Source organism: Herpailurus yagouaroundi, unplaced genomic scaffold (assembly GCF_014898765.1).
Source record: "Herpailurus yagouaroundi ecotype Mexico unplaced genomic scaffold, PumYag 186, whole genome shotgun sequence".
NCBI classification, from domain to species: Eukaryota; Metazoa; Chordata; class Mammalia; order Carnivora; family Felidae; genus Herpailurus; species Herpailurus yagouaroundi.
In genome coordinates, this window is record NW_024412417.1 from 28453960 (window position 1) to 28468861 (window position 14902).

Consider the following 14902-nt stretch of genomic DNA (forward strand, 5'->3'; position numbering starts at 1 on the left):
TTCTTCTTCTTCTTCTTCTTCTTCTTCTTCTTCTTCTTCTTCTTCTTTTAAGAACTAAAATAGAAATAAATGTGTTAGAACTTTGAGGTCAGCCTTGATCAGGAAGGAGGGCACTTCCTGGTCTCTAATCAGATGTCTACAGAGGTTTATTTAGTTGAGCTAGAGCATTGGGTATAATGTAATATGCTGTGAGAGGAACATAGAACTAGGGGTCTGGAGACCCAATTTCTTATCTTTGCTCAGCTGCTAATTAGGTATCTGAAGCTTTCTGAGCTTTGGTAATTCTAACTCCTTCTATCTGAGATCATTTAGGAAAACCCCTATTATAAATGCAAGATCTTATATTATGAGACAAGCTGGAAAATAGAGCATCTCAGGCTCCCTTCTGCACAAACACATTAATCTACTTGTGAAGAACCCTAAAGAAGGAAAAGACTCAGTAGCTGCCCTGGTAAACTTATTATAGGCTTAGTGAAACTCACCATTGGGAGTTCCTTATTATATTAGTGATAACATATCAGAACAGAGACTTTTTATTCATGAGAATTCCCTAGGGGAAAACAACTACATTTGTTGGGAAAAGCACTCAGAATGAAAGGCTGGACCGAGTGGGCGTAAATTTGAGTTTCACTGTTCCGTACTGCTTAAGGGAACAGATTTTCTTGCCACTTTTCAGGGGGAGGAAAATAGCAAAAGGGAGAGAGGGGGGTGGGGCTAGTGTGATGGCAAGAGTGCTACACAGTCTGCAGGGTGACTCTTCCCTGTGACCCTCAAAGACTCAATTTTCTCAAAAATTCATAAATGCTGGGGTCTGTGTGTGTGGAGATGGGGAGAAGTGGTCACAGAAGTTGTGAAGGGACCCCATGTGGCACTCATGTTAATTCTGAGTGGTATCAAACTTGGGTATAGGAATGAGGAGGTAGAGGAAAAAAAGAGAAAGCCAGGCTTGCGGACTGGCAGGAATGTAATGACAGCTCTTGCTTTCCAGTCTATGGGATTGTACTTCAGATCAAAGTCAAGATCTGAAAAAAAGTATTCATAACTTAAACACACCGGCTAACACCCATGACTCGTGCACTTTCCACACTCCAGGCAGTGTGCCAAATGCTTTATGTGAATATTATATTTCATATATATACACACCTACATGCAAAGAGTACTCCTTTTAATCTTTACACTGGGCCTATAAAGGGGGTATTATTATCTCAGCTTCACATTTAGAGAAATTAAGACTCAGAGAGATTACATAAATTGTTCAAGGACATAAAGCTTTAAGTTTCATGTGGATTCCAAATATATTGGAAATCAATTTATTAATTACTAATATAAAAATGTATCAAGCATTACATCTACTAAACATCAGAGGATGTGCAAAGATGATTCTAAAGTGAATCTTGCCTCAGCGCATTTATTTTGTCATCTAATAGGAGCTATAGGATGAGGGCAGAGCCACGTTATCAAGACTCTAAGGCATGAGGCTTCTGAGAGGTTTAAGTGCTGTCAATTTCAGGGGAATCAAAAGCTCTAATTCTCCCCACCGCCTGGTGTAGTCTGCGTCCTTTTCTCTTGTGGTGCCGGAGATTAGCTAACATATTCTGGATGTAGCCCGGCGTCGGATGTTCTCTTGTCCAGCGCCATCAATCATGACAAGGAATCCACCTCTTCATTAGTTCGAGTACTTTTGGCAGCCTCTACTGAAAATCCTAGAGATCATGAGCTTCGGTCACCTCAGGAAGCACACTGCATTTCATCCGGCACATTCCCCATCCAACATTTTTCTTCTTCAAGCTCCCTCCCCAGATTCCTGTCTTTCCTCTCATCTACCACATTCTTTCTCCTTATGACTCCCTCTTTTGGCTACCACCTCAGCACATTCTTTTCCCAATCTTGCCCTGAAGAGATTTAAGAAAATATTCTCCCAGCAAAGCAGATCTGGCTAAGGGAGGGATTTTTTTTTTTTTCAAGTAAAACAAATTCTTCATGTAGAAATTTCTTCCATGAATACATAGACGTGCTCAAGCCTTCCATTTCTCAGTTGTCCCATCTTCCTAGGCTGCCTGACGATCTCTCTCTCCAATCCTCTAACTTGACCTCAAGTCTCTTGACATTTGACTGCTCATTAGCTCACCGTTTTCCCTAAAGATTGGATAGGGGCCCATGGATGGTACGGGAAACTCAAATCAGCTAAATGTTTCATGTACAACTTTTATAAAAGATTTGGGGGTGAGAAACTACAGTGGCAATTAGAGGTTGTCATTTATTTGATTTTCCCTATTTCATCAATTCTCAAGTTCACTTTCCAGAGGAAAAGGAGACACTTTCTTAATACATTGGTGTAATATTATAAAAACAATTTTGTGTGCTGGAGCTGTACTAAAGTCACAGAGACTGTGAATCCCAGCTCCACCAATTCACAGTTTTCTGATCCAGGCAAAATCATACTTAACTCCTCTGAATCTCAGTTTTCTCATCTGCAAATTGGCATGATAAAACTTTAGATACTTCATAAAGTTATTATAGTCAAATAAGATAAACTATGTACCTAGAACACAGTAGGTGCTTAATAAATGGAGGCAATTGATTACACTAGGAATCTCAAACTAAGGAAAGCAAGTCTTGCAAAAACATAAAAATTCTCTACTTTCTACATTCTCTTTGACTTCTAATATTAGAAGGTGGTGCATGAGTTGGCTGTCCATTGCTATAACCCAGTTACAACTCCATAGATATATAATAGGAGTGTTTACAATTGAATTACAAACTCTGCCAACTTAGAGAAGCCTAGGATTGGCATTCATAGTTGGAAACAAACAAACAAACAAACAAACAAATCCCACCCCTGGCTCTCAGTTTCACAGCTCTGCAATTCATTTCCTGAGAAGCTTTCCAACTATGTGATTTTCCATAGCTTCAGGCTTTGTTATTAGTGAAGGGCCCTGTTGGGCTTATCACCAGTTCTAGCAGCTGCTGGCACAGGTGATAAACTCTGTTAGTTAGGGCTGGGGACAGAATGTAGGTGGGGGCTTTCCAGTTCCAGGGGAGAAGATTATAAGATGCTTTGTATAAGAGCTCTGGGAGGAAGTAATAGGGGTCCACAAAGAAAGTGTGCTGACAAACTAGAGTAATGATTGAATTTAATACAAATGGCCGTATAACGTGAAGCTACACATTCATCTTTCTGTTTTACATGGGAGATTACAAGGCAAAACCCCATGGCCCAATTTGTCTAGCTTGTATTGCCTTGAGATACCTGGTATCTTATATGAAAAGCCTAAGAAAAAGGGATCAAGGAATAAGTAATTGTTGTCATTTATTGAGCAACTATTACGTTCCTCCTAAATTATGTAAAGTAGATGTTCTTAATGAGGGTTATGAGGGTTAGTGATATTAAAGGATTAATCAGCAACTAAGAAGTTATTTCTAAGAATCCATCACTTCAACAATTTCCTCCCATCTAAAAATATACATTAAGAATTGTGTTGGGGCACCTGGGTGGCGCAGTCGGTTAAGCGTCCGACTTCAGCCAGGTCACCATCTCGCGGTCCATGAGTTCGAGCCCCGCGTCAGGCTCTGGGCTGATGGCTCAGAGCCTGGAGCCTGTTTCCGATTCTGTGTCTCCCTCTCTCTCTGCCCCTCCCCCATTCATGCTCTGTCTCTCTCTGTCCCAAAAATAAATAAATGTTGAAAAAAAAAAAAAAAGAATTGTGTAGCGATGTCAGGTGCCTTTGTTTTGTCCTAATCATTTCAGTGACTTAATGTTTAATGTTGCTTGACTTCAGAAGAAACCGGCTGGAAAGGCATGTACACAGCTTCTAAAAGTCCTTTCCTGAAAAGGGATTTTTTTTTTTAATTTTACAAAACCCAATATCTCTTAAAAGCACAAGGACAATACTAATGAAATGCATTCAGTCCCAGAATACAGGGAAGTCTTAAACAGATTCAAGAAGAAGATAACACCATCCATACAAAATGCAATTCTGATCCTTTCTAGATTTTAGCTTCCTTTAGGGTGTGAAATCTTGTCTTTATATACTTCAAAGCACTTATCACGGTTTTAGTGAAGAGTGTGCCTTTGATGAAATTTTATCAGATAAATAGCATTTAACCATCTCGACATCTCAGAACGTGTTGTTTCCATGTCTCCTCATGATTGAAGCATTTTGTCACAAGATAAATAAACAAACAGAACATGCATGCATAAACTCCCCTCCAAATATACAACATAGGTCAGTTTATTAGGGAAACTGAGATTATGGTTGAGATTTTACTGTGTTAAAAGAGAGGAACTCACTTTATTGACGGATGACCATTTAACAAGATTTTCTCTAGGTTAACTCCTTTCCCACAGTGCTTATTTTCATTTTTTTGGCAAAGAAGTGCATGCTGAGAGTGTCTAAAAATACGCAGCAAGTTGAGTAGATAGGCGAGATTTAAATCTTGCTACTTAACCAACTAGATTGGCCCTGAACTCTGTTCTTTCCACTGCACCAAATTCTCTCCTGGTACTGAAAATCAGTCCTGAAGTTCAGGATAACTTCAACTTGCAAAGATTGCTCATAGATAAAGAATGATCCCCTCGAGGTATCTGGACCAGCAGCATCAGCCGCATACAGGAGCTTTTTAGAATTCAGCATCTTGGAGCTCACTCCCTCCCTACTGCATCCAAATCCACTTTAAACATGCTCTCTCTGTGATTTGTATGTAGATTAGTGTTTTAGAAGCACTGTCCAAGAAGTTATGCCTCCCAGCATAACAAGGTGTTTTTTGCAAGGTATTTTTTTTAAGAAGATAAAACAGGATTGCGCCTTTTCAGATAGGTCTTTCCATTCTTGGTAGTGAAAAATAGTTTGACTATTATGATTTCTGTCAGGAATATGGCAGAAGATCAAAAATGTGTGCTTTGGAATCATCCACTAATTTATTCTGCCAGATTGCTTTTATGTTATCAGTGCCGAGGAAATTAAGCCTCGACAGGACAGTTTCTCACTGGAGGCACTGACATTCACAATCTTTCCTGTAGAAGGGGAAGCAGATGGGTCTGGACATAGATATTATGCATTCTGATAGCGAAGAGGCAATCTTTCATGAGCTGCCCTGGAGCAAAGTGGGAAGAGTTCTGTGTTAATTTTTTAATGTCTTTTTAATTAAAAGTGTCAAGCGGCAGTCCCTGAGTTTCACTGAAAGACTGGATTCTTCTCTGTTATCATCTTTAAAATGAAAGCCAGTTCAAGGAGCCATTTATTTTTCTTAGTCTTTGTTTCTGGTTTCCTTGTTTCTGGTTATCCTATTTTTAGTACATTTCAAGGTGAAACTCAGTTATCATTATTTGCTAACTTTCAAGTTTGCATTTGAAGTCATCTTGAAACAAAGAATAGATGCCCCCTGGTATCAGTCAACCATGGCCACAGTATTGCTGCATAGTAGCATAAAACGTCCCTGGCTTTCCACAGTAAACATTTATTTCTCATGCTGTGACCACAGAGGCTAGGGATTCGGCTCAACCTAGAAGGAGCCTGCTTAGGACAGCTGCTGCTGTGGCTCTGATCCATGAGTCTTTCATCCTCCTGCAGGGACCTACAGGTGGAGTAAACTTTTCTCGTGGAGACGGCAGAGGTCAAGAGAGCAGGCACAACCAAACAAGGCCTCTGATTGCCTAGACTCAAAACTGAACATGACTGTCACCACTGCTTCATTCTGTTGACCAGAGCAAGCCATGTGGCCAAACCGAAAATCAGAGGGCAAGGAAATGTATTATGTTTCTTTCATGGGTACAACTACTAAATCACCTGTGGATAGAGGGGGAGGTGAAGAATGGGCCATTACTACAGTCTGTACAGTCTATACCACACTGCCTGTTTTGTTTTCCTGGGATTTCTATCATTCAGATTCCTAGCCTTGTTTTTCTGATGACAGTAGGCATTGGGATGTGTGAAACATGATGGATATGGCATGGTTTCCTTTACATGTGCTAGAAAGGGGGCTACTTAACACCTTGAGCTCGATTTACTCCCTGTCTTTTCTCATGTTCAGAGTTAATGTGACATTATAGAAAACCATGTCATGCTAATTACAAAATCATTTCAGCTGCCCGATATTATGGATTTTTTTCTTTGCCTGATAATATAGCTTTTCAGAGATGGTCAGATCACACTGGGGAGAATTAATTGCTCAATGTAAATAGTGGTGAATAATTCAAACACCAGTCATGAATCTGCCGAGAAATAAGTTCAAGATAGGGAATCCAAGAAATTCTTCTGTGGATGAATAGTATTAAAATCCTACTTTTCAACAACTCTTTCAGATTATAAAACAATCTTTCTTAATTTTCTGCTTGAAGTATCACATGACAAAAATGTTTTCCATAGTTTTGAGAAATGACAGGAAGATAACCTTAAAGGTAAAGCAGGCTGATCATCATAGGCACTATGATTTGAAGACTCCTTACCCCAATATCTCCACCCCTACTCCCAGTGTCTAAAACTTTACCCTGAGAGAGTTACTCTTTAGGCTAAGATTTTATTGATTTTTTAAGACATTATCATATATCCATTTATTCTGTCTCCCCAGTTCATGCATGGGAGACAAGAAAAAAATCAGTTATCAAAACACCAACCTCCAAGGAAGACAACCTTCTACTTATCATCTTTCACTTTAGCTATCTTTGCTTTATCTTTTGTATCCCAGATTGGGCTATGGTCTTGCCCTGTATAACCAAGACCTTGTTAAAAATTATAGCTAAATGAAAGAGTAAATTTTCCTTAGGATGAATTCTGTTCTTTTCCTAGAATCATACTTCATGGGATTACTGTGAAGACTAAGTGAATTAACACATGCAAACGATTTAGGAGAGTGCCAGACACAAGGGATATCATTACTAATATTTTGCTATAGCATCTGCATCACTTTATTGCATTTGTTTTTGAGGTTGTATCTTTTCTGGTTAAATACGAGTTTTTTGAGATACCTAGAAAAGTCCATGGCAAACAGTATGTGCTTTATATTTATTAATGGAATGAATTTGTTGAGTATTCATTATGTGTAAGAACAATGCAAAGCACTGGATATGCAAAAATAACATAGCTGATACCTGCCCTAGATGAGGGCATAGTGATGAGAAAAGACACACTTCTACAGATCATAGAATATAATAAGAAAATGGGTAGAATAGAGGAATATAAAAACGAGTATGGGGGACTAGAAGCAAGAGGAACAGTCAGATGAGCCCACATCTTTGTCTTGGATGGCAAGAATATTGTCTAGGAAATTAGAGTTAGAGCAGTGCTTACCAAGTTTAACATGAATGCGAATCACCTAGGCAGGTTGTTAAAACACAGATTGCTGGGCATTATGCCCAGAGTTTCTAATTTAGTTGGTCCAGGATGGGTCTCAGAATTTACATTTCTGGAAAGTTCTCAGATAATGCTGATGATGCTGGCCTAGGGAACACACATTGAGAACCATGAAGGAATGGGGAGGTAACACTATAAATAGAGTCCATTCTTGAAAATCTTGTTATCATGCAGAAAACAGAGAAGTGCAAACATTGAAAGAGGTGGATAAGGCTCCTTTCATATGAGGTGATTCACATTTATTTTCAGATATTCTTCTAGCAACACTATGAGGTAGGTTTATTAGGCAGGGCAGTATCTAAGCTCTGTTGCCAATAACAAATTAGCCATGAAATCTCATGATTAAATACACACACACACACACACACACACACACACACACACACACACACAGAGTTTATGTATGCAATGCAGATAGATGGAACACTGCTCTAGATGGTCACTCTGGGACTGTAATGGATACTGTGGACCATCACCCACAAGGCTTAGATACTCAATCCTTTGAGCTGTTGGGACTTGTTAACAGCCGAAGAGAGATTCCACACCCAAGGCACATTCACCCACAGCAACAGTTGGGCAATGTGGCCATTTCAGAGCTGGGCCACTTGTGGAGGGTGGGACAACTCTAAAGAACCATTTCAGCTCTAAAACTTCATTGAATTGGACTTATTTAAATCTGGACCCCAATGGGTTTTCTGTCTTTGGTCAGATTCCCTAGGAAACAGACTGACATTTTTTTGCTCAAGAATTTTACTGGGGGAGTAAAGAAAGTAGGGAATGAAGGGAGTGAAGAAAGTAGTGCTAGGCAGAGAGTGTGACTGGATTTAGAGTCCGGAGCTGACGTGGGTGCCTACACCTAGCTTAGCTCAGAAGTGGTGGCATGACTGCAGTGGTGGAGCCTCATTGCTGTCATGCAAGAACAGCAGTACTGGTGGGTAAGCATAATGAGCTCTGCTTTGGCTAGCTGAATCTTTGGAGAGTCACCTTGGCATTCTCCATGGGTTCCACTGTTCTCTTTGCTGATCAGAAATTTGCTAAAGCATCAGTATCATCTGAGAGAAGTTTTATGAAATACATAATTTAGGCTCTGTGCAATAAATCATCAGACTTGATTTTTGTCTTCACAAAAATCTCAGACTCTGAGACTCACCAGACTTGAGTATTGCATTTCATTCTAGGCAACCCATTGTTCAGATGACCACTGAGAAACATAGAAGAGGCTGACTGGGATAATGAAGGTATCTGTAAGACACTTGAAATGAAGGTATATAGCCTAGAAAAAAGATACAACTGGAGAGAACCTGGTCACCATCTCAAATGTTGGACTGTCCTGTAGGGGAAGGTATCACTCTGGCTCACTTCTAGAGCAGTCATCAGCTAGATGTTAATCTCAAGGAGATTATGAATAGTGTCTGCCACAATTGCATTGTATCCCCCAGGCCTGGCGTAGTACTGGCCACAAAGTAGATACTCAATATTTGATTAAATAAAAGAAATCAAATAAATGTTATGTTGGTTCAGATTGTAACTCAGCAGAATAAAGGTCTGCACACTTCTGACTCTCTTTAAAATAATGGAAGAGGCTGCCTTAAAAGCCAAGTCAAAGCCATATCATTGAGAGAACCCATATATAGGTGGGATGACTCTTTCAGCAAAGGATATTGCAAGATCAAATTCCTGATCTGGATAGGGGGTTAGATGTTGAAAGTTTATTTCAATTTTAAGATACTTATATTTTAAGGATGGGAAAATGACTATTTTGTGGGGAAATAACTACCAGAAAGCATGGTGGCTACTGTACACGGGAAGTTTTGAATTTTACTTCTACTGAATTCCCACAGAGATTCCAAAAACAAGTCAAAGGAGGTCACATTCACTCTATCACCTTCAACTTAAAACATCAATTATTAATATGCCAATACACTTCCTGCACTCATGGATGGCTTCTTGATAAAGATCATGGGATCCCCAGAACTTTGGGCATGTAGTGATAGAGAGGGTAGATACAAGGATGCTCTCTGTCCTCATGCACCCAGTATCCCAGGCTAGTATTAAGGAATTAAATCCTTTATACTGCAATTCGGGGCACTGGAGTAGCAGCAGAAACTATGGGATAAGCTCTGTAGGATAGGAGAGAATATGATTTCTAAGTTCAGGAACAATAGTTATCTTTGAGTATTTGAAGAAAGTTTTCATCAATTATATGAAGAAAATGCATACTTATATGAAATTTTATAAACCTGGACCTCTTAAAATCCATTAATGAATTAAGAACCCATGGGATAAGATGGAGCTTTTTAGACGCCCCTGTGCCTTCTGGGTATTACCACTTGAGCACAGAAAGCTACTCTTGTCCTTGATGCCCTATAAGGAAATAATTTATAGAGATATGACTCATTATATTTATAAAGTCGAAGGAGAGAGGAGTGACCTGATTCAGAGTCAAACAAGATGGGTAGGGAGCTGATGTCCCATTTATGAGCTGGATTTATTAAAGCAAGTCATGCTTTAGCTTATGATTACAATACATTATCATAAATGGTATTGACTGGCAGTTGGTCTTAGGAAGACCTGTCTGCTTGAATTATATTTCAAAGTCCTTCCAGGTATGATACTCTGCATAGGTGGTAGAATGTCATGCCTACTTGACCTGATTAATGGGCATTGATGGACCTGCCCACTGGAAGATGTGTCAAGCCAAAATGGTTACATGTCTGTAATTACTACCAATACAATGAACCCTTCAGGGATTTATGGATGAATGCACCAGTTAATAGAAAGTAAAATGTGACCTGGGGAGCTACGTGGTAAAAAGGGCATGGCCTTGGGAACAGAAAAACCTGGGTTTGAATTCACATTCACCACTTGCTAACCATACAATCTTAGGTCAGTTACTTAGTTGTATGGTGCTGCAGATGTGTCACCACAGAATGAGACTGAGAGGACCTGCCTCAGTTTTTTGTGATAGTGCACATAAGCACTTAGCTTCAGGTTTGGTGCAAAAACCTGCCCGGTCTTAGTTCTTGCCTTCCTTTCTCATGAAATGCATTCTAGGTAAGCATCATTCAATAGTGGGTTGGTTTCTTTGAGTGAGAGAGCATCAAAAAGATTTATATCAGGTAGCCTCTGCAAGGGGAACACCCTGCAGGGAAAATGGCAGTGTGAGATGCCAGGAGGAAGAAGCAGACGGATAAAAGGAATTGGGTCAGATGTAAGGGACAGGGACACAAAGTTGACCATTTTCTCTAGGGCCAGTCCTGTGTTCTCCCCGTATCTCTTCAAAATCTACCTAATTCCAACCCTTAACTTTCCCTGCTGGACACTTCACATTGGCCCAGAAGGAATGAAGTTGAAAAATGACTGATCCTCACCCACCTCCCCATTTTTTCATTTGATCTGCAGTAATCCTTGCCTTAACCAGGAAAAAAGAGTGAGAATACAGACTTGGTTGAACACAGAGGAGAGGTGTATAACCATCTCTTTGGAGGAGTTTTAGAGAATTGGAATATAACTGAGAAGTAACTTCACATTTTTCTAGACTAGGAATGACAACATCGGCTGGAGAATTCTTTGAGGTTGTCCTGTGCATCCTACAGGAGCATATTTAGCTGCATCACTGTTCTCTACCCACTAGATGCCAGCAGTCCCCCCTGCTCTTGACTTGTGACAACCAAACATGTCTCCAGACATTGTCAGATGTTCCCCGGGGAGTAACATTGCCCCCGGTTGTGAACTGCTATTATAGCCCACACTTTTATCCAATAAATGGTCATTCTTCTCATGGGTTTTTACTTTTAAATTAACCCCTGACTCAGCATCCAGATATTTTCATCTCTATATTGATTGTATTGATGTTTAACTAGAAACAGGAGGTGGAAACCAACATTTAAATTATACTCAACTGGAATTTTAGTGAAGATTTTGAGCTAGAAGACTTAAGAGAAGCCAGTATTTTCTCTTCGTGATGGACTTTGGAGTTAAAACCTGAGTCATTAAGGGAAGTTTTGATCTTCTATTGGCTAAAGATACAAGAAATTAGACAATATTTGATTCTCTTGTTCCTCCCCCCCCCTTTTTTAAAGTTTATTTATTTATTTTGAGGGAGAGACAGAGACAGTGAGAATGGGGGGGGGGGGGGCAGAGAGAGGGAGAGAGAGGATCCCAAGCAGGATCCATGCTGTCAGCATAGAGCCCGACAAAGAGCATGGACTCACAAAACCACAAGATCATGACGTGAGCTGAAACCAAGAGTCAGATGCTAAACAGACTGAGCCACCCAGGGGCTCCTCTCATGCCCCCTTTAATTTGACATTTAACTAGTTAACTTCGGCATCTGAGAGTGAGGACAGTCTCTGGACAGGGATTATTGATCTCTGAAAGGTGCCTTGAGTGCCACTCAATGGAGACTGAGAATAACATTGTTTTCTGAATCATGCCTGCAGGAGCATTTCAGACAGGGATGAAATAAGAAAATGCACGTGGAGCATCTTGCACTGTGTCTTGCATGATAGTTGCTAATGCATATTGTTATTTCATTTTTATGACTACTACTGTGATTCAGACAGGCTGCATCTGAGGACTCAGAGGGGACCCACAGGAGCAGCCAAGAGGGTCCTTGGCTTCATGTAGGATGGAAATAAAATGTAAGCCACCAGGAAGTGGAAGCAGAGTTTACTGAAGGCATATAGAGAGAGGTCAGATACAGAGTGTCTAGGAGACTCAGAAGGGAGAGGAGCACGAGTCTCATCTTTGCTTGGGATATGGGAATTTTATTGACAGTTGTGCTGTACGTCACCTTTCAGGCATCCAGGAACGGGTGAGAACAAGGACGAGGTGCAGGTGTCCATCATAAGTCATTCGTTCCCTGGAGCCAGAGAGTTTTGGCACCAAGATGTTTAGCGAGCACCAGTGATCTGGAATATGCACATGATGGCCTTGCCTAGTCATTCCTGAGATGTTATCTACTGTGCTGGAAGACTCCAGAGAAATCATTAACTCCTTGTCCCTTATAAGGAAGACATACATTAAGGCGTGTGTAGGGCGAGGATGTGGGTCCTAGCTAGAGTAGAAGCAGGAAAGGGAGCAGAGGGAAAAAAAAAAAAAAAACAGCTTTCTCTCTGCTGGGGTCCCTTTGCTTTCCCTGTCTCAACTGCCCTGATTAAGCTGCTAACCCACTTAGAGTTAAACTGTAAGTCTTTGTGTGCTTGTTTGTTTTAGTTTTTTGTCTCTTTGAGTGACAACTTCATACTTTACATCAGGTTATAATGGTGAATTTAATTTGAGTAACTCAGTAATGTAAATATGAGAGCTTGATGTGGTTCCACCTATTTCACAAAAATTACAGGACTACACTAAATAAGCACTTAGAATTAAGTTGTCTATACCATAAAGTATTTTTTATGATGTCTTGTCATTGGCCCCCAAGGACAAGATTTTAGTGAGGGGCAAAGAGATTAAAAAAAAAAAAAAGTAGAAAGTCATCATTGCTAATTTGCTGAAACGATCCCAGGTGTCTCTTTGAACAGCAGGGCAAAAATAGTTTCTTTTAAAGAAGCCCTAAGGGAAGTTCATAGGCTATGATAGCCGGATTTCATCCAAAGCCATGTTTTCCTTCTCAAAAAGGATTCTTTCTTTTTTAAATCCCTGGATTACTCTGTTAGATACCTAGCCCTTGTTCTGGAGAACTAGATTTTTAGGTTAGAGGTGAGGAAATCTGGATGCTGAAGTCTTTTCCTCTGGAGCTAATTAAGGGAGGAAGTGAGTTATGGATAGGAAGAAGGGAAGGGGGAAGAAAAATACACAAAACTGGTTACGTAGACCCAGGGAACCAGTAGGGTTTGCCTGGTGCAGTAACTGCTGGCAGATTAGCAGTTTAGCTAAGGCAGTGCTGGTGATAAAAAATAATAATAATTATAATTATAGCCAATGTTCCTCAGCAAGTACTGGGCTAGACCCAGTGTCAGGGACTCGATATGCATTCTGTCATTCCAGCTTCACAGAACTCCTGTGAGGACCATTACTAACTTCCATTTTGCAGGTGAGGAAACAGCAAGATAGGAGCTTGAAAGAACATCTTCAAGTATTGGAATTGAGTTTCAAATTCATGAGCAAAGCCAGTGCTCTTAACCATTTCTCTCGATTGCATGTCTCTAGATGTGGAGTATTGTTCACCCTGATCTAGAATCGGATGTGGGGTAAAAAGTCCAGAATGGCCAGGATCAATACTAGCAAATAAGCATCATGGAATAGCTCACCAGAGGCTTGTGGCAAGTTGTTGCTAAGGAAACCAGAGCGAATGGTGTTTTGGGGCTGCTCTGTGAAATAATGTGGGAAGTCTGTAGTCTCAAGAGTAACAGAATGCACAAAAGCATATCTGGCTGTCCATAGAAACATGTCTAGTAGCCTGATATTATAAAATTTAGTCATTCTGGCTTAAATAGGATCATATTTAACACCAGGTTCAAATTTACTGAAATGTTCCACAGCTCAGTTTCCTCCATGGCTAAACATACCTATTTTCCCTCATATCTTCTATCTAGAGCTGTGAGAATGGTTCATGGGATCATGAAATTCTTTGATGTGCTTTGGGAAAATTATACAAATACATAATGTAATAATCTGATTTATACTACCTAGAGAGAGTTAACTGAAGAGGAAAATTAAATGATTATGGGCCTAAGTAGATGATTTATGAGTAAAGGCTACAAAGTATAAAGTTCTAACAACAGCATAAGTCCCTATGAAGTTTGAGATGGGAGAAAAAATGAGGTGGGTTGGTACAAAGGCTTCTAGGTAAGATTAACAGGCTGAAATTGAAAAGAAAACAATTTTGTTCTTTATGACAAGTATCAAGACATTCAGATTAATGATATACTGAGTACTTTTGTAGAGAACCTTATACCTTCCAACCCTAGGGGGCCCGAAAACAAAATATGGCAATATACAATAGATTTGGAAATGAAGAGGCTCAGTGGTAGAATATAATGATTGATGCTTTGGGGACCTTTAGAGACAAAAACATGGATGGCTAAGGTTACTGGCAAATACAGTTTCTTTGACTCAACTGCTTAGACTTAGAATATACTAAAACATACATTAAGAGTTAGAATGCTTCTTTCAGACTGTCTGATTTATAGACTCACATGTTAGCAATATATAATTTTAGACAGATGAGGTAAAATATTTCCATAATGCAAATTCTACTGAGTGTTGGACAACGCTGTGTCATTGTTCAGAGAGAGTATAAACTGTGTAACTCTCTTCAGGGAAATAGTAAAGAAATTCTTGGGTTGGACCCATTTTAGAGCAAGCAGACAAGGTGCCCAGTGTCTTCAATAGTACTTCTTCCCTATATGTGATTTGATGCCAAAACTTACAGAGAATTATGACTTTAGAAAAAAGGTGAGTGTTGAATATGGAAGCAGTGAGTGGTTCTTGTGGCAAGGTGAAAGGGATGGTCATAAAATAAATAAAAACAAGGATCAGCTCTTTTGGGTCATCTTGAGATGATTCATTTCATTTCAACAACTATCTATTGAGAAATGACTCTGTGT

General features: G+C 39.8%; 1 long non-coding RNA gene across 5 annotated transcripts in view; it reads left to right on the top strand.

Annotated features, from left to right (window-relative positions):
- LOC121042900 (uncharacterized) overlaps positions 1 to 14902 on the top strand; it is a 254016-nt gene that overhangs the window by 147616 nt on the left and 91498 nt on the right. The gene's annotated exons all lie outside the window — the stretch shown is intronic.